Raw genomic sequence first — 26708 nt, 5'->3', positions numbered from 1 at the left:
TTTTTTTTTTTTTACCTGCCTCAGTTCTTTAGGATTTTTGACATAAATGAACATGTCATCTTCAAAAAAAGGGGGCAATTTTATTTCTTCCTTCCCAATCTGTATTTCTTTAATTTCGTCTTACTGCATTAGCTAGGACTTCCAGTACAAGGTTGAAAAGCAGTGGTGAGAGGAAATAGCCTTACCTTGCTTCTGATCTTAATGGAAAAACTGAGTTTCTCACTATTAAGTATGGTGTTATAGAATTGACTTTTCTCTCATTAGTTCCTCTAAGCCAAACCTTTGGAGGGTAGGATCCTTGCATCTACTTCCCTTTGCCGAATCCTGACCATCTAATCAGTTTTAAACACATGTCAATGAATGAGTGAATAAATGACTCATGTAGCACAATGAACAGCTAAACAGAACTTACTTGCAGTATCTTCTGAGCAGATGTCAAATCAGTTAGAGAGGCAGTGGAGGGAAGCGGTTGACAACAGAGTCTGGAGTGCCGGACTGGTGTTCTCAAGTCTGGCTCTGCTGCTTATTTGCTGGGTGACCTTGAACAAGGAACTGCACCTCTCAGGACCTCAGCTTTCTCTTTTGTGAAGTGGAGATAATGATAGAACCTCCCCTATGAGGTGGTTATGAGGATTAGATAAATTGGAATTTTAAAGTGGCACACAGGCACATGTGTGAGAGTTATCTACTGCTGTTAGGTGTTATGGGGTAGTTTTGACTGTGAAGAGTGAGTAAATCTTAGCTTCACATATATGGAGAGACAAACTCAATTCCAGGAAAAATGAAGTTCACCCATGAGCCTGAAAACCAGTGACTTCAGCCAAAAATGGCTGCTTGGCACTGATGTGGAGTTACAAATCCGCAGCCCTGATTGATAAGCTTGCTAAGTACAGGTATGATTAGAGTTGGAATTTTTGGAGTTGTGAGGAATTATGTGTTCTTCATGGGAGAAGCTGGGAGAAAGACACAGCCTGGCTGAATCTCCTGAGAACAGCCAGTCACTTTCCCAGACGGCCTGTTGTTTCAGTCTCCCTCTGTGCTGGATGGGGCTGGGCAGTGCTTAACAGCCCTGCACTGTATTCAGTCCTTGCTGAAGTGTGACCTGGGGCAAGTGACAGCCTTTCCAAGCTTCAGTGTCCATCTCTGCAAAATGAGGAAAAGAAAAAGATTACTACATCACAGGCCTGTTGAAGAGCTAGTAAAGTTTGACACATAGTAAGTGTGCATTAAATGTTAGCTGTGATACTGTTATTATAATTGTCATTATTACTCTTGTGCTTTAGGCTGCTGTGGAATGTGGCTGGTCTGCTGTTCCACAAAGATGTCTTAGACAGGCAACTCTGTAACAGCCCAGAGCGCATGGTCTTGGTGAACCCTCAAAAAGATAATACTTATTTATTTCATTAAGTTGAATAGAAATATGCGCGCGCGCACACACACACACACACACACACACACGGTGTCCACTCTGTGTCAGGCACTGTTGTGGCCCCAGTTACACAGTGGACAAGGCAGACCCAGTCCCTGCCCTCCTGGTGTGCAAGGTCTGGAGGAGGAGGCAAACTGGAAATAAACCGTATGTATCAGAGACGATCAGCAGTGCCACAAAGAAGCATAAGTGGGATACTGTGAAGTGAGCACTGGTGAGAAGGGTACCTGAGAGAACGGGGTCAGTAAGGGGTCTTTTGATCTGAGACTAGAAGGATGAAAAGGCACCAACCGTGTAAAGAGATGAAGAAGGAAGGTGCCTGGCAGAGAGAACAGCACGTGCAAAAGCCCTGAGGTAGGAACAAGCTTGACAAGCTAGAGGAAAGGAGGCTGGTATGGCTTGAGTTGGGTGAACAAGGGTGAGGATGTTTGAAAGGGATTTGTAAGCCCTGAGTTGCTCCCTAAAGCTTCTGCTTTCTTCCATCTCTGGGGGAGTTTGAAGAGAAGGACTATGGGGAGCTGACTTTGGTACCTAGGAAGAGGCATCAGGGGGACCAAAGGCCTGGCCCCTGCTTCATTCTTACTGACCTTCTCAAAGGCCTTTACCCAGGGACTCCAGGCCACGAGGAAGAGACCCTTTGCCCCACGGCTGGGTTCTCTGACTTGCCAGCCAAGAATGTGGGTTGCTTTTTTTTTTTTTTTTTTTTTTTTTTGTCCCAAAGATGGCCTAGCTGTGCTGTCATGCAAAGCAAAGCCTTGATGCTCTGTACCCGAAGCCCACTTTCTTCTTCCCCAAAGTAGGACAGCTGCCTTGGAGAAATGCCAGGAAGCAGCCTGGCCAAACTGAGCCTGCATCCTGGGGATGTGGGGGATTCTCTGTGCGGAAAGTGAGAAAGATATTAAAGCCCCAGGTCTCAGTGAAATAGAGCAGAGCAGCAGTCAGGCGCTTAGCTCTGGGTTTCAGCTCTGGCTTCCCCACCCACCAGGCATGTGACCTCGGGCAGATAACTTACCTGTGCCTGGCCTCCACTTTCTCATCTGTAGAATGGGGACAGTGGTTCCTATGCTTAGCACTAGCGCACACAGAAAGTGCTGCCTATTATTATCCTCACGTTCTGCTTTAATGTCACAGTGAGGTAAGTTCCTCTTTCCTCTAGTTTCTTGTGAACAGTTAAAATGCCTTGGATTTACTCCTGTTTCTCCACATCAGTTTGGTTCTTGTCCAGATAGCTTGGCATCTGGCAGACAGCCAGACTTTGGGTGCAAAAGCACCCCTGCTCTGGGGGGCAGGTTACTCAATGCCGAAAAGCTGAGAGTTGATAGGATATTTGTCTCCAGAGGTCAGGGACTATGTGGAGTCTCTGCAGTGGTGACTGCTTCTGCCTGCCAGAGAGATGAGACTGCTTCCTTCAGGACATTGCTTCTGTGTTTGTCAACCCTGAAGTTGAATTGGTGTTGAATTTGGTGGGGGGGGAGGGGCACTGGACTGTTAAAACCTGCCCAGACCTCCCCACCCCACCACCTGCCTTCTTATGTAAAGGACCTGAGGCCCAAGCATGGAACATTTTTTTCAAAGATCCTTGATGTGCCACCAGGATTTCCAATCACTGAATGTAGCTGGGGAATCTTGTTAAAATGTGGATTCTGATTCATCAGGTCTGGAGGAGAGTGAGGGTCTGGGTTTCAAAGGAGGTCCCAGGAGCTACTGATCCCACTGCTTCCCAGACCACAACTTTGAGGATCAGTGGTCTAGAAACTGGCTTCACAGACTGCAGAATCTCAGACCCCCACATAAGTCCCAATCGGCATTTGTACCAAAGCCCTTGATGATTCAACATCCTTTAACATTTGAGAACCTAGTCCCGGGGTTGCTCAGCCTCAACACTATTGACCTTTGGGGCCAGATCATTCTTTGTCATGGGGCTATCCCCTCGTGAAATGCCAGTTGTAGCCCCCCACCCCTAGGCATGACATTTAAAAATGTCTGCAAAAATCCATGGGGTGGGGGTGACAAAGTTGCCGTCAGAAGCAAACCAGTGGCCTAAAGCCCTCAAGCTTAACCATGCCTGGGAATCTCCGGGCCAGCTGGGCACACAGATGTCCAGGCGCCACAGCAGAGGTCATGACTGCTTTAGTTCTGTTAGGGGTCAGAACTCATACTGGGCACTCCTGTCCGAGATGCCTTCTTTAACTCCCACCACACTGCCTGCTGGGGTGGCACATCCAGTCTGTGTGTTGGTTTCCACCCCCCACCCCCCCCAAACCCCCCCCTCCTGGTACAGGGGCTGGGGTCTGACGAGCCAGCCTTGGGGAGGACAGGCTTTGGGGTTCCCTGCTGTGTTTGTTGATGTTGCGTAGAGGGTGTCGGGTGGGCCCTCACCTGGTCTTTTGTTTGGCCTGGTTTACAGTCTGTTTGCATGAGTGGAGCTCACTTGTTTACTCAGGGTTTATATGGCAGGGCAGGGAGGCACCGCCTCTCATGTGTGCCCTGCAAAGTTCTGGAGTGATGTCGGCTCCTGTTTCTGTCCTCCCTGCCCCTCCATTTTCCTGGTCGCTGAACCGCCCTTGGAATGTTTCTAAGTCATTTTATACCAAATCTTGATCTCTGCCACCAGATGGACTGGATCACCAGATGCCTGGGGGCAGGGATGGAGGCATCTTTTCTTTGGTCTCTTTTAATCCTGGCAGGTGGTATGTGCTCTTGTTAAAAAGATCCAAAGTCTGATTCACTCCGTCACTAAATGTTTTTGGGGGGCCCTCTTGCTTGTCAGGCACCGCCTTCGACACATAGGAGAAAGCAGCAAATGAGAGAGCTGGGGGAGTCTCTTCACCAAGGACCCTGGTCATGGGGTGAGCATTTATTAAACTCCAGCTTGTGCCAGGTCTAGTGGAATTTGGAACACTAGCCTTGCCTTCATGGGGCTGTCTGTTCTGGCTGGGGGTAGGGATGAAGAATAAACACACAAACCACCAAACAAGCAAAATAATTACCAGAGGACTGTAATAACTGCTGTCTCACAGCTGGTCAGCGGGAGCCAAGAACCTGGCCCCGACTCTAGGCTCCTGTGCCCTTTGCCACCAGCAGGCCAGTGGGCTCCTTTGAGAGTGTTCGCTTGGTGGGTGACTGCAGGGTCTTAGAGGTCCAGGGGAGATCTCTGCCCACCCAGTGGGTGTGAATGTGTGTAACTGGGTCCCTCTTATACTGCAGCAAACACTTGTATAGCTCCAAGCACCAGGCCGTATGCTAAGTGTTTGTAAATCCCCACAACAATCCTATGACACTGGTACTGTATTATCCCCCTTTTCCAGGTGAGGGAACTGAGGCCCAGAGAGAGGAGGTAACTTGTCTGAGGTTCCACAGCTAGTAAGTGGCAAAGCTGGGATTTTTGAACCCGGGCCATCTGTTTTCAGAGTCCTCACTCTTAAGCACTCTGTGGACACAGAGGGAAGTTGGACAGGACCAAGACTATTCACTGATTGATCTGTCTGGGGATGCGAGGAAGGCCCTGCCAGTGCAGAAGGGAGCAGTCCCAACTCCAAACCTCAGGAAAGAAACAGCTTGCCATGTCCCCAGGACAAAGGCCATGGAGGAAAAAACCTAAGGGCAGAGCTGGGGAGAGAGCAGTGTCACTGGCCAGTCACCACCATCCTGGGAAGCCCTGGCTTCTGGACCCCTCCTGCACAGGAGTTCAGTGGGCTCGTTCCTGAGAAAGGGAACCATGCGGAGCTGCAGTTACCAGGGGGTGTGCAACTGCTGAGCCGTATCTTGCCCTTGGAATTGGCCAGGGCTTCCTGTCACTGTGATGCCCTGTTACAGAGATGACGGTCCACCGGGTTTCTTAGAGCTAGAGACCGCTTTCTCTTAGGGCTTGCTGGGAACAGGGTGGAGATTTGGGACGTTTGGAGTTTGGGTGTGAGGCTGTGGAGCCTTGCAGCTAATGGCTTTAGGGTCACACCGTAGGCATCTGTGTCCTGGCTCTACCCTGTCCTAGCTGTGTGTCCTTGGGCAGGTGACTTCACTTCTCTGAGCTTCAGGCTCTGCTTTTTTAAACTGTGTACCTCATTGAGGTGTGTGTATATGGAGGGTGAGGGTGGTAAGTCACTGAGGTCATCTTATGGAAAGTGTCTCGTCTGGAGCCTGGCACCCCACGAGTGCTCAGTGCGCAGGGAGATTATGTCGTGGGAGGCAGTGTTACTGAGTGGTTGAAGCAGGGCCTCTGGAACCACCACTCCCGGCTCCATGGCTTCGGGCCAGTGGCTTTAGCCTCCGTATGGCTGCATTTCCTCCTCCTAAAACCAGGGTAATGCTAGTCTCTACATAAGGGTGCTGCGAGCATTGGGTGAGTCAGGCCCTGTGAAGCAGTTAGCACAGGGCCTGGTGCTCACGGTCCGCCCTGTGACCATTAGCTGGCATGATTATAATTATCAATGAGGAATGTGGGTCTGAGGCCTAGCAACCAGCTGAGGAGAAACCTTGCACAGAATAATGTTATGAATGGGCTGGTTTTAGAAACTCCACTTTGGTCAGCCAGCTCCCCTCTGGGCATGAGAGATGGTAACGTGAGGCCCTGTTTGGTTGTGGCAGACTCTTTTCCTCCTTTCAGAGGACAGTTGGCCTCAGGGCTGAGTATATTGAGCTTTAAAAGGGGACGATGAGGGAGCCAGGGAGTGGAGGAGCCTGAGGTCAGCTGTGCGGAGCTGAGCCCAGGATCCCAGCTCCCAGCCACGGGACTTCCATCAATTCCCTCAGTATCAGTGTTCAGTCAGCACAGAGCTTGGCTGCTGGCTGTTCTGGGGGCAGCAGTGTAGTGAGGAGGTTAAGAGAGTAGATCCTGGGGTTAGTCCCCGGGATTTAGCCCTGGCTGTATCACGTCCATGCTGTGGGACCTTGATCAAGTGACTTCATCCCTCCTGAGCCTGTTTCCTCATCTGTGAAGTGAGGGTAAAGCTGCTTTACATGGGGCCGTGTGAGGATGTGAGTTCATCTTTATGAAGTCCTGAAAGCAGGACCCAGCAGGGAAGGGCCTTCATGCACACTGGCTTTGCTGTTACCACCATCATTATCATCTTCCCATCCTGGAAGGCAGTGTAAGTGAAAAGCATGAACCATGCATCCATTCCAGTGGGGCAGAGCCCTAATGAGGGAGTTTGGGAGAGATCTCAGCCTCTGGAGGGATTGTTTAGAGCTAGCGTTCAAGCTTTTGTGTTTCTAGGATGTAAGCAGAGAGAGAGTGTGCAGGGGAAGGGGAGGGCAGGAGTGTGCTGACTAGGAATGATGTCTTTTTTTTTTTAAATTGAGTTATAGTCGGTTTACAATGTTGTGTCAATTTCCAGTGTAGAGCACAAGGAATGATGTCTTACTGCCACAGGGACAGGTTTCCCAAGGTCAGCTCATTCCACTAGATAATTTGAGGTGGTGTATGCATAAACACTTTAGGCATTTTAATAGTTGTACTTTTATTTTAATATGTAACCCGAAAAGAATTTCAATAGCACATCAAACATCAAACCCAGTATTTCATGGCTATTTCTGCTTTGGGTGAGGCTGATGGTGTGGTATGCAAGCCAAAATAAAAGTGAGTACAGTCAGAGAAAAGTGCAAAGGAAGTCCTAGAACAGGTGATCAGCAGGCATCGCAGAAACGGTGCCAGTGTGTGCAGATCCCGGCAGTCAGGACATGGGCACTAGGAGAAACGGGTCCGAGCTGGGTTTCAGTCTTGTATTTCAGCTGTGGAAAGGCTGCAGCTCCCTCAGGAGGTTGCTGAGCTGTTGGGCCCCCTTTGCCCCTCTCCTCCTTGGCTCTTTGATGCCGATGAAGGTGGGGTTGCAGCCACCTCGGAGCGAGGCGGCTGCATTTCCCTCTGTCAGAGGCGCAGGGCAGGTGCTGAAATGTACTAAGTGTTTGCAGCTGGCACGTCCTTGCTCTGCCATAGGATGTGAAAGCTGGCACGTCCTTGCTCTGCCATAGGATGTGAAAGCTGCCCTGTGGCCTCGAGCAGCTAATTGTGATAATGGTGATAATCTTCATTATTAACATTAAGTGAGTGACAACAACATGCTAAGCACTTTACATGCATGGTGGCATTGACCCATCACTCTGTGAGGTGATATGTTGGTTAGGATACGTCGGGCTGCAGGTAACAAGGTGAATCTTGGCTGAGCGGTGGAGATGAGTGATTCTCTTCCTGCAAAGTGTGGAGGATACAAGTGCCACAGTTGGTGCAGAGGCTCAGTGGCACCTTGAGAACTGGGTGCTTTCTGTCTTTCTGTTTCACAGCCCTCTGTGTACATGTGTTTCATGCTGATGTTGTATCACATCCTCACACACAGTATCCCAAGCAGGGAGAAAAGGTGGGGAGAAGGCTTTCTCTTCCTATGCCTTTCCTTCCTAAAAGGAGTATGTATATTGCCCATAAGCACCCCTACCCACAACAGACTTCTCTGTATCTCTCATTAGTTATAAAGGAGCCAGTGGCTGCACCTAGCTGCAAGGGACACAAGGGACTCCGGGAAAGAGGATGTCTGTACAGTGGGAGGCAGCAGGAGAAATAGGGGTTGGGAATTACCGTAAGCCATACAACCAAGTGTCTGCTGCGTACTTTTACTGCCTCCTCCAAAGATGAGAAAAATCAAGGACCAGAGAGATAAGGAGATGGCTCGCCCGGGATCTCATAGAGCTTGTGGTGGTGGAGCAAGGACTTGAACTCACATCTTTCCTTCTGCAGAGCCTACAGTCTTAACCCCTATGATACTGTCTTCCCAGCAGAGGACACCCCAATGGCCTTAGTGCAGGGTAATGAGTGGTGAACACCAAGTGCTGGGAGAATAGAGAAGAAAGAGAACTTCTGCTCCATATGGTCAGGGAGAGCAAGCTGGAAAGAAAGGAGAAGGGACTGGGCTGGCCTCTGAGAGGTGCGTTGGGGTTCTGCCAGGTGCGCAGGGATACGGCAGGAGAAGGGTGGGCCCCAGGCAGAGGACACAGCATGAACAAAAGTGGGGGATGGGATAGTGCACTGTGCGGAGGTTAATCAAGGCTCTTTTGGTCGTAAGATGAACTTGTCTTATATCACTGGGAAGTCTGGAGCAGGGAGCTTCAGACCTAGCCCAGTTAGGGGCCTTCGTCTCTTATTCTTGCTCTGCTTGGCTTCACTGTGCAGACAGGCTGGATCCAAGGGCAAATCTTCCCACTTTATCAACCCAGGGGAAACAGGATTCCTTGTCCTCAGCTTTAATAAATCTGCTATAATAAAAATACCAGAGATTGGGTAACTATTTATAAACAACAGAAATTTCTTTCTCACAGTTCTGGAACCTGGAAGTCCAAGGTCAAGGTGCCAGTGGATATGGTGTCTGATGAGGATCCACTTCCTGGTTCATAGATGACCATCTTTTTACCATGTCCTCACATGGCAGAAGGGGCAAGAGAACTCCCTGGGACCTCCCTTATAAGGGCACTAATCCCACTCATGAGGGCTCTGCCCTCAAGACCTCATTACTTCCTGAAGTCTTAATGCCATCACATTGGAGATTAAGTTTCAATGTAAGAATTTCCGGGGGAACACAGACATACACTTTACAGCAGAAGGTCATGGGCCCATCCCTGAAGGTGGTGTCTGAGGGTCGGATGAAGGATGAACACAGTGAGCCATAGCCTTGCCAGGATGGTGGAGTGCGAGCTGGAGTATGTGCCTTCATGTTAAGTTTCCGCTTTTGAAAAGTGGAACTAATGTAATCATCCCTACCTCATACGTAGGGTCTGGGGCAGATTCCACATAGTGAGTATTCAGCACTGTGGGTAGGGAGCGCTCTTTGGAACCTAGAGCAAGGGCCTCCCAGGTGGGAGCCCCAGAATCCCACCTTGCTGGGACCTAGTATTGCCATTTAAGCCTTGGTTGCTTGGGTACAACTATTGGCTCTGGCACATAAGAGCTGTGTAACGCTGGACAAATGGCTTTATGTCTCTGTGCCTCAATGTCCACATCTGTACCAGGGAGGAAAGTGCTTAGGACACTGCCGGGTACATGGCAGACATCAGTAAATATTTTGAGATTGATGAGTACATGAATGGAAAGACTGAGTCAGAAGATACACACAGGTTGTTAAACCTTTTTGCATTTGTATTGCCAAGAGGCTCTCCAGAAAGGCATTACTCCATCTAGAAGCTGAGATGACACATTTCCCTACTTCTTAGTCAACACTGGATCTTACCGTCTAGGAAAAAAATGTATTGTTATTTTGATCAGTAAAGAAACCAGCTTAATATTATGGACACATAAGAACATGTCTGTATACTACAGACCTGCAAACTGAAGCAGGTAATGGTAAAATGATGTCTAGGACTTACTTTAAGATACTTTGGGTGGGAGGAAAAGGGGAGAGGGGAGGAATAGATAAGGAATGGATGAAGATAATGTGGCAGAATCTTGGTAATGACTGAATCTGGATTTGAATACATCAGGAGTTCTCTCTCTACTCTCTCTACTTTTTTAGAATCTTAACAAAACCAAAAAAGAAAAAAACCCAAACAAACAAACCAACAAAAGAACCCCAGCTCCCCCAACACACACACACATACATACACACACACACACACACACACACACACACACACACACAGCCTAAAGATTGAACAGTGGAGCCTCTGCTGCTCACGGGCATTTTGGAGGTCCCAGGCACAGGTGGTGTTGGATAAATGGCATCCTTACAGCCCTCCTTTCCCTGAGTCCTTCTCTGCATGAATCTCCTTTGTGGAGAGACCCTTTTGGCTCAGCACCTGGAAGGATAGTAGCTTTTGGACTCCAAGCCACGATTTCTCATCTCCTTCCTTGAACCAGGCAATCCCAATAAAGTTTTCCCATCCCAACCTGGAGGGGAGACAAACTCCCTGGTGATTAACTCCTGGGAAAACCCCGCTCAGTGATGGGTCTGGTTTTGCCATGGGGTGGGGGCAGTCACGAGCTGCTTTCCCCCAAAGATCTGTGTGATGATGGCAGAAACATAACTGACTGGTCTTCCACAGTGACTAAATATTGACTGTAGCCCCACAAATCCTCTGAACAGGCAAGAGCAGTCCTTGCCCATCCCTGTCAAGCAGCAGTGGCCCCAGCCCTTTCTGCAGATGCACGCGTCATTAGGTGGTGGGCTGTGAATTTCCAAGCCTACTCTCCATCCCCCTGTGAGGTGAAGTTAAGGAGGGGCTTTCACATCCCGTCTGGCACTGGGTGGGGTCTCAGTCAGTGGAGGGTGTTCCACCCAGGAACTGACCCCTGGACCCCTCCAGAAAGCTCATCATTTAAGAATGTGTCTTAGGCAGCTCAGCAGAGGCCCATGTGTGCGTGTGGTCAGCTGTAGCTTCCGGCTATCTCACTTTTGATGGATTTCAGCAATTTCTCATTTCCTGTAGGAAACGAAATGAGTCTGGAGAGAAGTATGAATAATCATGATGACAGACTTGGCAACAGGGACATTGGGAACCTTGCCCTGAAGCTCATAGGTGGTGTCATTGTTGCCAGCGTTTTGAGCACTGTGGACCAGGGGAAAGGGGACCTGGGTTCGAATCCCAGTACCACCACTTAATGGCCATGTGATCTCAGGAAAGTCACTTAACCCCCTACCTCAGTTTCCTTTTCTATAAAGTGATGATAATACTTGCTTCATAGGATTGTAAGGATTAAATGAGATACTATTGGTAAAATGTTTAAAATGGCCTTTTCTGTAGTAGTTGCTCAGTTAATACCAGCCGTGGCAGTGATTGTAGCCTACTGTTACAGTCATGCACAGTTAGGACTGAGAACCACTCGTCTATAATAGCAGTTCAGATGGAAGCAGAAATTGGAGGAGAGGAAGCCTCCTTCCTTCCCAGGTCTGTAGTTTGGGGAAATAGACTTCATTTCACCATTTAAAAATATTTTTCACTTGATGTTTAAAATCTAGAAGAGCACGAGTGAAAGGCTTCAAAGGGGAAGAATCTCTCCACTCTTGTATACAGGTACTCCTCACACTGGGGAGAAAAAAAAGACTAGAAGGAAATGAAGCTATGACTCTAGTGGTTTTGCTTGGTGGGGAGATTATGGGTAACTTTATATTCTTTGCACATTCCTTTACTTTCCAAGTTTTTTATATGTGTACACAGGCACCTACCAGTTTCGTAAACAGGAAGAATATTTTAAAAGGTAAGAAATCATGAGAGCTGTGGCTTCTGGGGAAGTTGGGTGGAATTCTCCCAGAATGTAGCTGTCTGTTTCATGTTTTGCATGTCCCGAAGCCTGTGTCTTGACCTTTCTTGATGAGGTGTCCTCCAGCCCTATAAAATTTCTACTCAGGAAATCCTTGCTATCAAAGCCAATTCCTCACCGTCCATCCTCCATCTGCTCAGCCTTGCTCTAGGTATTCACGCTCTCTTTCATCCTTCTCTTGAGATGAAAGAACTCCCATTTTTTTTTGTGGTTCTGACCCGGAGAAAGAGCCTCATTTTTGAAATGGGCAAGGCAGGAATAAGTACCTCATGAGGTGTCATGCAGCTCAGCTCACTGCTTACATGTTAGCTGAAGTTACGAATAACGATAAATAGGGAACAAAGCAGTTGATTTATTTATAAACATTGATTGAAGATCTGTTCTGGGCCCGGTACATTGAGCAAGGCAGACATAGCTTGCCCGCCCACAGAGAGGGAAGACACAAGCCACACAGCTAGGTCCCAGGCCACACAGCTAGGTCCCAGGTTCTAAACGTTCAGAAGGGTAAGATTTTTTTCTTTTGAGCCATAGAACAGGGGCTCCCCAGAGGCCCCCCAAGAAAGTGAAGTTTAAGTTACATATTCCGGGTGCAAAGGGAAAAAATGAACCTGGTGTACATCTTTTGATAAGCCTCGCTTCTGAATGTTTCCAGCTGTGGGCAGGGATCTCCAGATGGGCGTTGCCATGGAAGCATCTTCCAGTTCTCACTTCCTGACTGAGTTTATTTCCAAGTTTCCCGTGCCCATGCCAGTTCCCAGCTGTAAATACAGACGTGGCGGGGTCCCTTCTTCCTGCTGCCTTGTAATTGTGCGGAGAGCGGATGTGGCTAGGAGCCAACCCGGGAGCCTCCTCCCGACAGAGTTAGTTGTGGAACCTGCCCCGCCGTGGTTTCTCTTGGACCCGGGCTCTCTTTCCTTTGTCCTCTTGTGGGACTGTGCCAGCACGTCCCGGCCTGTGTTTTGAAACTTTAGACCCCAACTTGTATTTGATGGAGAAATGAGCTCATGAGGGCTTCCTCCACCACCCAGCCACTGGAGAAGTTGAATCAAATCTCTTTCATTCAGATCCCCGACTGAGGCTAGATTTGCCACCCCCGTGACAGAAACTGGGCTGGCTGTTTGCTCTTTGGGACTGTTTGTGAATAAAGGACTTGTTGGTCTAAACAAAGGAACAGCAAACAAGATGGAGGACGGGTGTAGCTAATTGCTCTCTGGGATTGAGACCTCTCAGCTACCCTTCAGTGCTTTAGAATAATCATTGCTAATGTGTTGAGAATTTACAGTGTGCTAAGTATACTCTAAATCCAAATGTAATCCTCTTAACCCAGTGAAGTGTTTATTACTATTATCCCCATTTTACAGCTGGGTAAGCTGTGGCAGAGGGCAAGTTATATTGTTGGTCAAATTGCCATACTGCTCTCTTAGAGCTCCTTAAACCCTGCCATTTTAGGCAAAAAAAGGGGAAGATTTAACCAGAGGCTGCTGGGATGGCCCAGAGAACCAAAGCAAGTGTACCAGTTAACTTGGTTATAAGTAACAGAAACACCAACTCAAACCTGGCTTCCCTGTCAGTCTGGCTGTCAGCATTGGTCCAGGTTTTTGTCTTCTCATCCTTGGCCCGAGAGAGATAGTATCTTGTCCTCCAGCCATAGTGCAAAGCTTCAAAGCTCCTATCTAGTTGGACTAGGACAGGTCATGTGACCCTCCCTGAACCAGTCACTGTGGCAAGGGGGTGGGGTCACACTAACAGGCTGGTTGCTCCCACCAAAACCACTCGTGGGGAAGGGTGGAGTGGGTGCTGGGAAGCAGCCACCCTGTGGACGGGAGCTAGGGCACCAGTGCCACTCTCAGGATCCTCTTCCTCACTGCTCGCCCCCCGCCCCTGTCTGCTTTATTCGTTCTCTCATAGTTGTCATCTCTCTGCCTTTCCTTCTGCTGGGTGAGAAACCCGACCATCCACAGACCAAGCTGTACACCTTGCAGTACAGGCTCCCAAAAAGCCCAGAACAACCCAAAGAAGAGAAAATGTCTCCCTTTGGACTCATTAACCAGGGCCAGGGAAGGGGTTCTTGAGACAGGCCCAGTTAAGGTCAGGTGCTCTTTCTGAGCCAGTCAGCTGTAGGCAGAAATAGCATCACTGTTCCCGCTGTCCCCTCCTACATGCCTTCTGTGTTCTTTTCCCAGGACCTCTGAGCCAGGAGTCATTTAAGCAGGACCCCTGAGGACAGCAGTTGGGCTGCACTCACTGTCAGGACACTAAAACCTCATTTTACTCCCAAGCCACTGGAGGATGAGGGATGTCCCTTCCATCTTCCACATTCCAGAGCAGCCCCCTGCGGAAAGGCCAACTCTTCAGCATAGCCCACCAGGTGCGTGCTGTGGTCCCCGCCCCAGCCTCATCCCGCAGGTCCCTCTACGCTCTGCCCTCCAGCCACCTGGCCTGCTTTCGGTTCCTTTGGCACATGGCACTTGTTCCCTATCCCTGGGGTGCTTCCTCTTCTCCCTCGTCTTGTTCCCCACCTCCGCACCCCTATTCTGGCCTACCCGTGCCATTCAGATCTCCCCAGAGCATCACCGCAGCAACCAGACCGCACATTCCACCCTTCTTCCCTGAACTACTCAGCTTACACATTTAGGGCGTTTTCATCCTCAGTGATGTCAGCTCCTTAAAGGCAGGGGCCAAATCTGTTTTGTTAAAGGTGTGACCCCTTCCACTAAAGGTACGCCTTCCTGAGTTTTGCTGAGGAAATGAATGAGGTGATAATAGTAATATAATTAACAGTAGCTGCCTTTTGAATGGCTGCTTAATAGGCACTGTACTAAGCACTTTTTGTATGTAAGCCTTTAAATGGTTACTCCCATTTAACAGAATATAATAATGATGGTAGTAATTTATGGAGCAGTGAGTGTCAGAGATTGTCCTGAGTCCTTTACCTGTGTCATCTCGTCAAACCCTGACAACAGTTCCCTGAGACCAGTATTGTCATCATCCTGACTTCACAGTTGAAGGAAGTGGTGCACAGTGACCCTGCCCACATCACTCAGCTAGGAGGTGGCAAAGCTGGGATTCCAGCCCTGACCAAGTACTTGCTATCCTGTCTCCCTGCATGTGCAGTGACACCGTCCTAGAGAGCTCTGATCATTTGACCAAGGCCACACAGGTAGGAGGTAGTAAGAACCCATGGTTTACCTGTCAGCCATTTTTGGTGGGATCGAGTTGCACACCAGCTTCCCGCGTGTATGTGTGTAAAGGAAAAACACACTTATCCTGTGTCTTCTTTACTCATACACTGTAGTGCAGCATTACTTCCCTGCTGACACCAGATATGTGGCTTTTCCCCATCAAGTGATTAACTCAATTCTGATACTCACTGCATGGAAGTAGCATCAGGTCCCACGGGTTAAGGGCTCAGTCCTACAAAGTGTCCCTCACCCCCAACCTCCCCACCTTGCTTCTGACCCACCAGCTCTACATCGGAGTTTCCCACAGCCCCCTCCCTTGGGTTCAGTTAATTTGCTACAGCAGCTCACAGAGCTCTGGAAAACATTTACTTACTAGATTGCCTGTTTGTTAAAAAGGACAACACTCAGGAACAGCCAGGAGAAGATGTGGAGGGGAAGACACGGGGAGGAGCGTGGCACTTCATGCCCTCTCGAGGGGGCCACCCTCTCTGCACCTCCATGGGTCTGCCAGCCCGGAAGCTCTCCCAGCCCCATGCTTTTGAGGGTTTACAGAGGCTTCATTACAGAACCGTAGTTGATTATGCCAATTGAACTCAATTTCCAGCCCTTCTCCCCTTCCCAGAGGTCAGGGTTGGGGCTGAAAGTGCCAACCCACTAATCGAGGTTGGTTCCCCTGGCAGCCAGCCCTCCCCCGTCCTCAGGTTATCGCAGGGGCTTTCCACAAGTCACTCCATTAACAAACTCAGGTGTGGTTCAAAGGGGCGTGTTCTGAATAACAGGACACTCCTTTCACCTTTATCATTTTGAAACTGCTTTAGGAACTGAAGACAAAAGGCCAAATCATGCAAACCATAAGATGCTCACTTTGCTCTCATCACTTAGGAAATTCCCAGGGTTTTAGGAACTCTGCCAGAGACAAAGATCAACTAGGAATTTCTTACTATAAATCCCAATACCACAGTATGTATTTCTATACATTATATACTCATATTCTGTATATTTCAACATTGTACATAATTAGACAAATGCCAATGAAAATCACGCTGAGATAAGAGTTCTCACGTCTCAGGAGGGCGGGCCCAAAAAGTGAGCAGGGCTGCTGCCGGGAAGCAGGCGGGCTTGTCCACAGCCGGGAGAGGGAAAGCAGGACTATTGCTTTGAAGGGACTCCAAGGTCAGCACGGCCCTTGCACACACCCTGCCTTTGCCCAGCAGTCTCACTTCGAGGAATTTTTGCCTGCAGGTATTCCCAAGTGTGAGAAGTGATCTCTGTCCAGGGTGGTTCAGTACAGCTCTGTTTGGGAGAGCAGACGTTGGGGGCTGACCTACACGTCCATGACTCCCCGGGGGCTGGAGGGTCAGTTAGGTTCATCTAGACAGTGGTGCTCTGTGCTGCTTGCAGGAGAATGGGGTCCTGCAGGGAGTGCCTTCCGTGGTTCCCTGCCGAGTAGGAAAAAGGGAAGGAAAGGGAACACCTGTTATTAGTAATTCTCAGTTGGGAGGGGCATGCTGGAACCTGGGGGAAGAGTGTAGATTTCATGAGGATTCCAGTCCCAAGCCGCCCTAGTGCACGCGTCCCATCAGACCAGCTCACCTCGGGTGTCTGCAGCAGGCGCCATGTTCTTGGCTCTGTGCACATGTATATGTTGTACAGACGGACAGACAGGCATGTCCCAAATCATGCACGTGTGTGTGTGTGTGTGTGTGTGTGTGTGTGTGTGTGTGTGTGTGTGATTTCATTTCAGGTCTCAGTTTGAATGGCTGGGACCCCACCTCACAGAGGCCTTCCTGAGCATCATGTCTAACGTGGCCCTCCCTTGTCACTGTCTGTCCCCTGCTTTGTTTTCCATCAGAGCACTTGTCATCTTCTGATGTCACATGTTTGTTTGCCCCTTTCTCCTCAGCTCTGAGGGCAGTGATCTCTGTTTCCTTCCTCAGTGTATCTCAGCGTCTAGAGCAGTGCCTGGCCCGTAGTAGTTGTTTAATAAGTACGTACTGAATGGACGTGAATGAGCCTGAGCAGTGAAACTTACCCCTGTGTGGGATGTGGACCTGAGGCTCCCAGAGGCCTTGCTCCCCAACTACCCCCCGCCCCCCGGCATGGAACAAACTGAGGGCCCGCTTCTCTTCTGACTGGGGCAGGAGGCGGGAACTCCCCCAAGACTGCCTCCTATGCAGCTAAAACTCTCCCTTTGCTCACATTTCCTTTTCAGTCACCTTGGAAGATTCAGATGCAGGCCAGGTCTCTTCTGAGGGGATCTCTGCCCATGAAGCACTGAGAAAAGTGGTTGTGATGTTCACATCTGATGCCCACTCCCCCGGCCATCTGTGGCCCGTCTCTCCTCTCTGGCTTTGATGATGCTTGTTCCGGGCAGTGATCCCATGGAGGATAGCTAGAAGGGGAAAGACACTTCCATTCTGAAGTCCTCCCTCCGCTGAAGGACTCTTCACCTCAGTCTTGTGCTTAATATTATTAGAGTCCGGTTTGCCCAAGAGCCGTCCTCAGACTTGAGGAGTTGAGAATGCCGCTTGTTATTTCTATGGTGTTTTACTTATAACAGTTTCACTAACATCCTTTGGGGCTCCAGGTACTTTGCCGGTCACTTGGTCCATGTTCCCTCATTTAACCCTCCCAGCAAGCCTGTTCAGGGGTAGAAATTACACCACCATCCCCCCTTTACTGATAAGGAAGCTTGGACTCAGAAAGGTCTAGTAATGAGTCATGGGTCACACAGCTGCTGAGATACAGAGCTGGGATTTGATTCTGGCTCTCACTGACCACCAAGAAGGCGCTTTTCCGGCCACATGGCCTGACTGCATCCCCATCTGCTTTGGGGATTCTCGCAGTGGCTAGTGGAGGAGGGTCTGGTTTCCTACAGTGTAATGTGGTTTGTTAATCATGTTACAAAGTGCTGCTGGCCAGCATGAGGCCTTGATGGATGGAGGAAGTGGGTGGAGAGCGCCTGCTTGTTTATTTCTCATAGACATTTAGCACACAAATGACCAGACTTCTGTTTCTCCTCGAGGTTGGTTTCCATCTTGGTCAGGGGAGAGGGTTGGATAACAGCCAGAGGAACCCTGTTATCACCCAGTTAGATCTGTCCCTCTCTGCCGAGAACCCTTCTGTGGCTCCCTGCTACCCAGAGTAAAAGCCAGAGTCCTCACCATCCCCAACCAGACCCCACATGATCTGCCCCCATTATCTATGACTTCATCTCCTCCTTCTCTTCTCCTCACTTGCTTTGCTCCTTCCATGGACCTCCTTAGTGCTCCATAGACACCAGGTTATGCACCTGCCCCAGGACACTTGCACTGGCTCTTCCTGCCAGTGAAGGAAGACCAGGAAGGAAGGCTTCTCTCATTACCATGTATTTCGCCCCTCACATCCTTCAAGCCTTTGTGCATATGATGTCTTCTTAGGGAGGTCCCCATCTCCCTTCTCTGCTTTTCTCTATAGCACTTACCTGACCTGCTGTAGCTTTTAGTTACTTTGTTTATTGTTCATCTTCCGCACAGAGTCGCCAGCTCTGATGTCCTGTTCATCCGGTGCCCACAGCAGTGCCTGGCTCCAGGTAGACACTCAGCAAACATTTCTTGAAAGAATGAATGCATCCCCAAGTGCAGAATGGTCAGATCCTGTCATTTTGGTGCTGGGGGAGGAGGTGGGGAGGGGGATTAGTTTTGCTCATCAGGTCACAGTGAGACCTTCCCATGTGCCAGGCTGCAGCTCTGGGCTCCAGACACCAAGGGGAAGAAGCCCCGGCTCTCCAAGTAGATTTAAGCTGTGGAGGAAGGTGCACCTGCTGAGGAGAGCCCAGATCCTGCCCCCGTGCCCTGGCTGCAAGGGAGGCTGTGAGAGCCTGTCCCCAGCCTTTGTAATATTGTTCCATGGGAGGCAGGCCCAGCCTCCCACAAAGGATCATAGATGGGAAATTCCCAAATCATTGGAAAGATTCTGGGCAGCCAAAATGGTTTAATTCTTTAAACTTTTTATTAAACCATACTATGCATCTAGAAAAAGACAGGGGCACATACTAAAAGTGTGTGAGGCTAGATGAACTTTAACAAATGACACACTCATGTAACCAGCTGTAAAAACTAGTATTTTTAGCCCCCAGAAGTCCCTTTTCTACCTATTCGCTTGCTCAGCTCAGGCCCAAGTGTGGGCTGCAGAATGACCTGAATCCACCCCCTGAATTGTGTGGACTTGCTGCCAATTTTGAAATATTTTCATGCTCTCCCATCCCCTCCCCTTCCCCAGAGTCGCTTTCTCATCTGGCTCCGTCCAGGCCCCTCCCTGCACAGGTTAGTCCAGAGCTTCAGCCAGTGTTGCCGCAGCAGGTGTGTGTTGTGTGGGGCCCTTACTCTCTGCCTGGGATCAGCTTTGTTGTCCTGTGACGTGAGTCACAGCAGGGCTTAAAAGCAGTGGCTTGGTGAGGCCTCTGGTTCTGGGCCAGCCCTGGAGGCCGACTGGCCTGTAGGAAGTGAACGAGAAGGCCTCTTGTTTCTCTAAGCTTGGTTCTTCTGTATTCTTCATCCCCTGTTCCCTCCTGTTTCTCATATCTGGACTTGTTCTCGAGAGCGCAGGTGTGATGGGCAGCAGCTGCTGCCACAGGCCTCCCTCGCCCTTTCTGAGAGGCTTTGGGCATTTGGAGAACTCTGGGGTAGTGAGGCAGCTCAGCCAGCATGAGTTAAAACAAGTGTGGAAGGAGAGAGGGCCCTGCTTCTGTCTCTCTACCGTCAGTGCCCTTGGGTCCCTGAAGACCTGACTCCCTCGGCTTGGGTGTCCCTCTGGTGCTGTTGGGAAGTGCTGGCCAGGCTGACTTATCAAAATTAGTATCTCTGGGAGTTTGCTTTCGGCCTGCCCAAGGGCTGCATAATTGGAGGGACTGTGGATATCACAAGCAGGTAAAATTTGATGTTTGAGCTTGTACTAGGTCAAAAAAGCGGGGTGGAGGGATAGCCTTGAAGGAGAAAATATAGGGCATTAATGAGCTCAACCAAGTATTCTTCCAAGCTGCTGGAGGACATGTGAATCATTGCAACCTTTTTAGAAGACAGCCTAAAAAAGAAATCTTACTTATTTTTGAATGAGCAGTACATGCACGTGATAAAGGATTCAAATGACACACACAAAAAAATGTACAGTGAAGTCTCACCCCCTGCTCTTAAAATAGACGAGCCCTACTACTGGGGCTAGTGGACACGCAGGAAGGCTCTGGGTGGACACATCCCCACAGCACTGTTGGGTTGTGCCACTCTGGGGGCTCTGTTTGCTCTGTGATCATGGTAGCCCTGGAGTTGTTCTCTGTGGCACTCTGCACCCCTTCCCCTTTCCTGCTCCTCATCCCAGGAGAAGGATGCATTCCTCCAGGTTCTGGTGTTCCCCTCAGGATGCATGTGGCTGTCAGTGGGTTGGAGCTCATGACCCCTTTGGGTCATAACCTGTCTTTTATCTCCTGCTGGGCTTCACTTGCTGTGGCTGTTCTCAAACTGAGGCTCCCCACCTCGACTAGACCACATTTATTCACAGTGCTATCTCCCCTCTCTTGACTGTGTCCCTTACCCTCCTGCCACCACTGAAAAGAAAGAGAGTACTTCCTGTCTCTGGAGCAGCATCTCTTCCTCTGTTTCCTCCCCTGCTGGTCATTCATCAGGAGTGAGAGCTCACTTCTCACTGGCTTGTCTGTTCCTCTGACCCCCTCAGAGAAGGAAGGACCTGGTTATTACTGACTCTGAGGCTTTATCTTGCTTAGGGCATGTGTATGTGTATAAAAGAGTATTCTCAGATTTCTGGTTTGGGTAGTTGGTGGTGTCTGGTGGACCACTATGTACCAGTGGATGGGAGAAAAACAGGTACAGGCAAGGATATTATGTCTATATGTATGTGTGTGTATACACACACATACACACGCACACACACACAGAGGGAGAGAGAGAGAGAATTCATGTCTTTATTGAAAATACAAAAATATGCCCTACCAAAAAATAGGCAGTGATTGTTCATTCATTAAATTCTTGTAACAGGCATTTGGTGATCTGCTCTCACTGTGCTGTGCATGACTTGAATCTGGCAGAAAACCACTTTGGAAAGACTCATGAGACCATGTAAAGAGCAGTCTCAAATCTTCCTTCTCTGCCTCACTCCCCCTAGTGCCCCCAACCCGTGGCCAGTCCATCAGCAAGGTGTGTTCTTCCTTGACCTGAAACAGACCTTCACCAGCCTCCTCCTTTCCATTCCTCTGCCCTTACCTTGGTCCCAGCCCTCACTGTCTCTCCCGGCTATCAGAACAGCAGCCACCTCACTCTTCTCCCTGCTTCTCTTCCACCCCGACAATCTCTAGGCAACAGCCAGGGGGGTCTTTCAACAGTGTCGTCAGAGCGCATCATTCTCCTCCTTCTCATCATACTTAGAATAAAAAGCATATGGCGGACGGTGGCTCACCAGCCCCGCGAGCTTCTGCTACGTCCCCTAACACTTCCTCCCTCCCTTGCCGCAGTGATCTGGGCAGGCAGGCTTCCCTGAGTTTCTTTCACATGTTCCTCCATCCTCCTCCATCTCCAGGAATATTCTTTTTTTTAAACTTTCATTAGAGACTTTATTACCAATCCAGTAATTCAGTCTGGATAGCCCTTTGAGTGTCTTTTGAGATATAATTTGCATACCATAAAGTTCATCCTTTGAAAGTGTACTGTTCAGTGGTTTTTAGTGTATTCATAAGGCTGTGCAACCATCACCGGGATCTAATTCTAGTACAGCTTCATCAACCCCAAAAGACACCCTGTCCCCATTAGCGGTTACTCTCCTTCCATTTCCGCCTCCTCCCAGCCCCTGGCAACCACTAGCCTACTGTCTGTCTCTTCGGATTTGCCTATTCTGGACGTTTCATATAAAGGGAATCATATGTGTGGTCTTCTGTGACTGGCTTCTTTCACTCAGTGTTCATCCATATTCTACGTGAATCAGTACTCGTTCTGTTGAGAGCTGTGCACCACCCCACTGCGTGGATGTGCCATGTGTTGTTCATCGTGGCACTTCTCACCGTCTGTACTTCTGTGTATTTGCTTGCCTGTTTATCTCCGGTCCCCTGTCCTGGACTGTAAGCTTTGTAAGGGCAGTTTCTCTGCTTTTGTTCACCGTGTCCAGCACCCTGCCTCGCACAGAGCCCAGCGCTGGGTGGTGCTGAACAGTTGCTGGATGAAAGACTCAGTCTTGCTCATCTAGTTCTCATGTTCTCTCCTCCTAAACCACAATGACTGTAAGCCCATTCTGTGGGAAATTCTGCAGCTGGCTTTCTACCTGCTGTTGAAGAGAGAGCAGGAGTCTGGTCCTAAGGCATGAGGATACTTTAAACGGTGGAGGTTGCTAGAAGGATTTCTGTTTTGTAGAACACTGTCCATTGGTCATCTGCTTTGTAAGCCACAGTATCGTCTGAAAGCACATGTGGCTGCCAGTAGCAGAGGTCAGAAGTAACAGTGCTGTAAACTCAGTGGAAGGTAGTTTCTCTTATGAGTAAAATGTCCTGAGATCGGCCATCTGGGGCTGGGGTGGCAGCTCCACTGTCCTCAGGTAAAGCAAGATCCTTCTATCTTTCTACTTAACCACTCCTAGCACAAAGCTTTCATCTGTGAGTTGGCTTCGTGGTCCACTGTGACTGCTGGAGTCAAGCCAGTGAGTCTGTAGTCCAGGTGGGACTCGGGGTAGGGAAGGGACACAAAAGTGTAGTCCAGCTCTTTATTCTTGGTCAGGAATTTTCCTTGAAGTCTCACAGCAACATCTGCCTACCTCTTGTTGAGCACGCATAGCTGCAAGGCAGGCTGGGAAATGTAGTCTTAGCTGAGCATTCCAAGAAGAAAGGGAAGAATCACTACTAGGCGGTCAGCGAGCACCAGCAAGTCCACCTCCTGCCCTTAGTACCCTGGGCCATGGCAGCCAGCTTCTGCCCACTGGCCTGGACCTTCAAGCCTCCCTCTTTCCGTGAGTGGCCAGAATCAGAGCAGTGCCTTTCTCTGTCTGGTTGACCAGAAGGTGAGATTTTGAAGCTTCTCAAGGGCCTTCAGTTCAAAAAACTGACCAATCACCAGCAATTAGACTAATGATAACTGACCTTTACTGAACACTTACTACATGACAGATCCTGCTGTACATACTTTTCATGGAGTAATTTCCTTCCTCCTCATCCCCATTTTACAGATGAGGAGACCGAGGCACAGAGAGATTAGGTAACCGCAGACATTCCCACTGCTAATGATGGTGTTTTCATTCTTCCCTTTCAATATATATAATGAATAAGAGGATTAAAAATAAAGCCTGACCTATTTTGGTAGATTGGCCAGTGTTCTGTCTCTCATCTGATGAGCTGAGGTCTAGAGAGTGCTTTGTGGAAGAGCACTCAGCAGTCGAAAGCACATTGACAAGCTGTTTTCATAGGAGTGCAGGAACGGGCTTAGCTCTTGGCACATCCAGCAAATGCCTGGTGACAGGAGGAAAAAGGATTCACAAGCTCTGCAGGATTTCCCCAGCCCGTGAGCCTGCAGCCAGCAGACCACAAAGCAATTGTGCCCGTGGGCTGGGCCTGTCCTTTAAAATCATGGTCTCCCCGACTGCTCTTTGAGGTCTGTGGGGAGAAAGAAGGCTGTTCCTCATTTAGGTCCTGAGAATTAATTCAGGCACCAGGTCATCTGTCTGATGCCTCTGATCAGCATGCTTGGTAGAAACCTTTGATTCCCAAAGTTCACCTCTGAGTTGAGGGTTTTGGAGACACCGTCAGGTCCCTACAGTGGCTGATCACAGACTCTCTGGGGTGACGGCCCAGCCTGTCCATAGCAAGGTTCTCATTAGGAATGCATCTGGCTGCAAGTATCCAACTATACAGGGGACACTGTCACTTCAACACATCACAGTCTATGTCCTATAACATCTGGACGGAGAGGATGGGGCTCAGAGGCTTGGCAGGGTCAACGCCAGTGCTGCTCTGACTCTCTTGTCCCCTGGTGGCCACAGGATGGCTGCTGCACCCCCCTCCCCAAGAGGCTGGGGCACCCCCAGGGTTCAGCCCTCCTGTTCCAGCAGAGTAGTGTTCTGGGGACAAGAGGGAACCTCTCAAATCCAGGCATCACATCCACATTCCAAGCTAGAAAAAGACAGACTGGCAAAGGGGCAGAGGACTGTGTGGATGTGACTCTGTGAGGAGGGCAAAGACTTTCCTGGAATCCCTGGATGAGAACCCATCACTTACCCCAAAGTGAAGGCATGCTTCTATGTTACCCTCTAGCCATACTTGTGTTTTCCTTTTGTATTTAGGTCTTGGATCCACCTGAAAACAATGTCTGAGTGTGGAATGAGATTGGGTTCAAGGCCAAACCTTTACTCCTAACTCTGTGCTTGGGAAGTGGCATTGCTGGTAGTCCTAGAGCCAGACCCACTGGGTTCTCGTCCATCCTGGCTGTGTGATCTTGGGCAGGTTACTTCTCTGTGCATCAGTTTTCCGGTCTGTTAAAAATGGGGATGCTAGTAGACCCGACTTCACAGGATTGTTATCATGGTTAAATGAGTTGATAGTTAACTGAAAACAGTACCTGGCATGTAGTAAAATCAAAGCAAAAGCCTCACGCTTCAAGTCAAAATGAGAATTTGCAAGGCCACATGAGTCTGGGAACTTGGCAGTCAGCGGAGGAGGTAAAGTGTGTCACTGAGATCACTGTCTCTTTTCCTTTATAAGAAATTGCCAAACCATTCTCTCAAAATGTCTGTCCCAGTGTACACAGTGACTTCCCCTTATTCTACAACTTCGGTACGTTTGGTGGTGTCAGACTTACATTTTGGCTAGTCTGCTGGGCACCAAATGGTCACGTATTGATGCTTCCCCAAGCAGTTTCTCTGCAGAGGTCTGTCGCATGCCCCTCTACCACGGAGTTACTTGTGCTACCCTGGGGGCAGGACAGCCATTAGGCCCCCAGCACAGAGGAGTCCTCAGAGCTCTGTGTTCAGAGCCCAGTACCACGATGCTTTATCTTGGTAGGGGGCAAGGGAGAGCCTGAGGAAAGGACAGAAGATGATGATATGAGACCCTTGAAGTCAGTGATCCAGCCTTAGTCATATTTGTGGACTGAATCAATCGGTGAGAGACTTAGTGCTGACTCGCTGGTGTATGCTATTAATGGAATATAGGTCGTAAAAGAAAACGTGATTCATTACAAGATGATCCCTGAGGCTGTCATACGGTATAGCAGTTGAGGGCCTAGATTTTCCCAAAGCAAAGTCCTTTCTTCACATAAGCAGCTTTTCTTTGTCAGCAGGTGGGTAGAGGCAGTTGAATGAACAGGTGTTTTCCTAAGTTACTCTTTCAAAGACCGGGTGAGATGGGAATAATGGGAATCGTCTCTAAATGAAGGATGATTGAACCACTTTATTAGTAGGTGAGTAGGTCCCTGATGCCCCAGTATGAAGCTGTGGTAAAGCCTAGAAAGGAGAATGCAGCTGTAGCAAAGGCCCCAGTGGGCTTGGTCCTCCTTCACCTCAAATCTAAATGCCCAGATCAGCAGCTTCCACAACTGGCTGCCCCCATCACCACCTGGTCAGGAGGGGTGCGTGTGACCAGGTCACCTTAGAGGTTGGGTGCCCAGGATGTGTGTCCTGTTCCAAGACAGAAAGTGGAAGAGGAAGCAGCCATCTCTGGGCTCAGGGAAAGAAGAGGTGGTAGGTCGGGTCGCAGCTCTGGGGCTGGTAACCCTGCCCCCTGGGAAAGCGGGTGCCAGCAACAGTCACAGGCTCCGACTGGTCAGACCAGCCACCCCTCTTCCTTACTTGGTCTTCGTGGAGAGGTGTGAGTGAGTTGATGGAAATATGGGGGCAGACGTGCAGGAACAGAAGGGCCAGGTGCACAGGCTGCTTTGGGGCCAGGGGAGCAGCACCCTGGTCTCCTGGGCCCTGCAGAAGCGCCTCTCACAGAGCCAGGCTTGACAGGATTTCAGTGAGGATCAAAACCAAGGTCATTAACATGTAAATACCTTGAAATGCGATACAAGAGATTGGTTTTCAGGATGCTGATTGCGGGATAATAGAACTTTTGCAGACACTTCCCTGAAAGGCCATTTTATAAAACAGAGAAAAGTGAAGCTGCTGTAGGTGAATGGGGGTGCAGAGGCCCGGAGCCTCACGCTCCGTCCTTTACCCTCTGCGGACTCCCCAAGGGCCATGCTCACGGGAATTCAAACTGAACCGCCTGGGGCCCTAGGGAGACCTGGCTCTGCCTCTAGCTACCTTGGCCCCAAGCAAGTCATCTCAGCATTCTGAACCTCAGTTTCCTTATCCATCAAGTGGGCAGATCAGACTAGATTGAAGAGTTCTTCACTCATTTCCTGTGAACCGAGGCTTCAGAGGTCTGTGACATCCTTGAGACGGTTTTCTGTGTGTTTTCCTGGAGAGACGTGACATAGTTTACTTTTGTCAGCTCCTCAGAAGGATTATGTTCCCCCAAACATGGAGGAGCACTGTGTTGATCTCTGAGGTCCCTCTCAGTTCTGTCAGTCAGTTATTTTTGTTGTGAATGACAGGCTCTCCCCGATTCACACTGGCTCAGACTGCAAAGGGAAGTTAATGGCTCCAGGACCTGAAAATCCCAGAGCTGGCCTGTCTGGAGTCCGTGCTCAGGTATTCTTGTCAGGAATCCGTTCTGCCTCTCTCTGCTTTGACTTCATTACTGGGTGTCCATCCCCTCCCCCAGGTGGCAGAGAAGCCCTCAACAGCCCCTGCCTTACGTCCCATCCCTTTGCCCCAGTAATCCAGCAAGATTCCCAGGGCCAACTCTGATTGGCCATGCTTGGATTGTGCGTCTCTCCCAAAACCAATCACTGTGGCTGAG

The 26708-nt window shown here is 49.5% G+C and overlaps 1 protein-coding gene across 10 annotated transcripts in view; it reads left to right on the top strand.

Annotated features, from left to right (window-relative positions):
* Positions 1-26708, top strand: part of SIPA1L3 (signal induced proliferation associated 1 like 3) — a 214753-nt gene that overhangs the window by 53261 nt on the left and 134784 nt on the right. For 3 of the 10 annotated variants that reach the window (XM_072967153.1, XM_072967154.1, XM_072967155.1), the window contains exon 2: positions 13847-14031. The exons of the other annotated variants lie outside the window; for them this stretch is intronic. The gene's annotated coding sequence lies outside the window, so the exon portion shown is untranslated. The remainder of the gene's footprint in view (positions 1-13846; positions 14032-26708) is intronic. 10 annotated transcript variants of the gene reach the window in all.

The sequence above is a fragment of the Vicugna pacos genome, chromosome 9, assembly GCF_048564905.1.
Source record: "Vicugna pacos chromosome 9, VicPac4, whole genome shotgun sequence".
NCBI classification, from domain to species: Eukaryota; Metazoa; Chordata; class Mammalia; order Artiodactyla; family Camelidae; genus Vicugna; species Vicugna pacos.
Note: the sequence above shows the minus strand (reverse complement) of the source record. Positions and strands in the feature narration are given on the sequence as shown.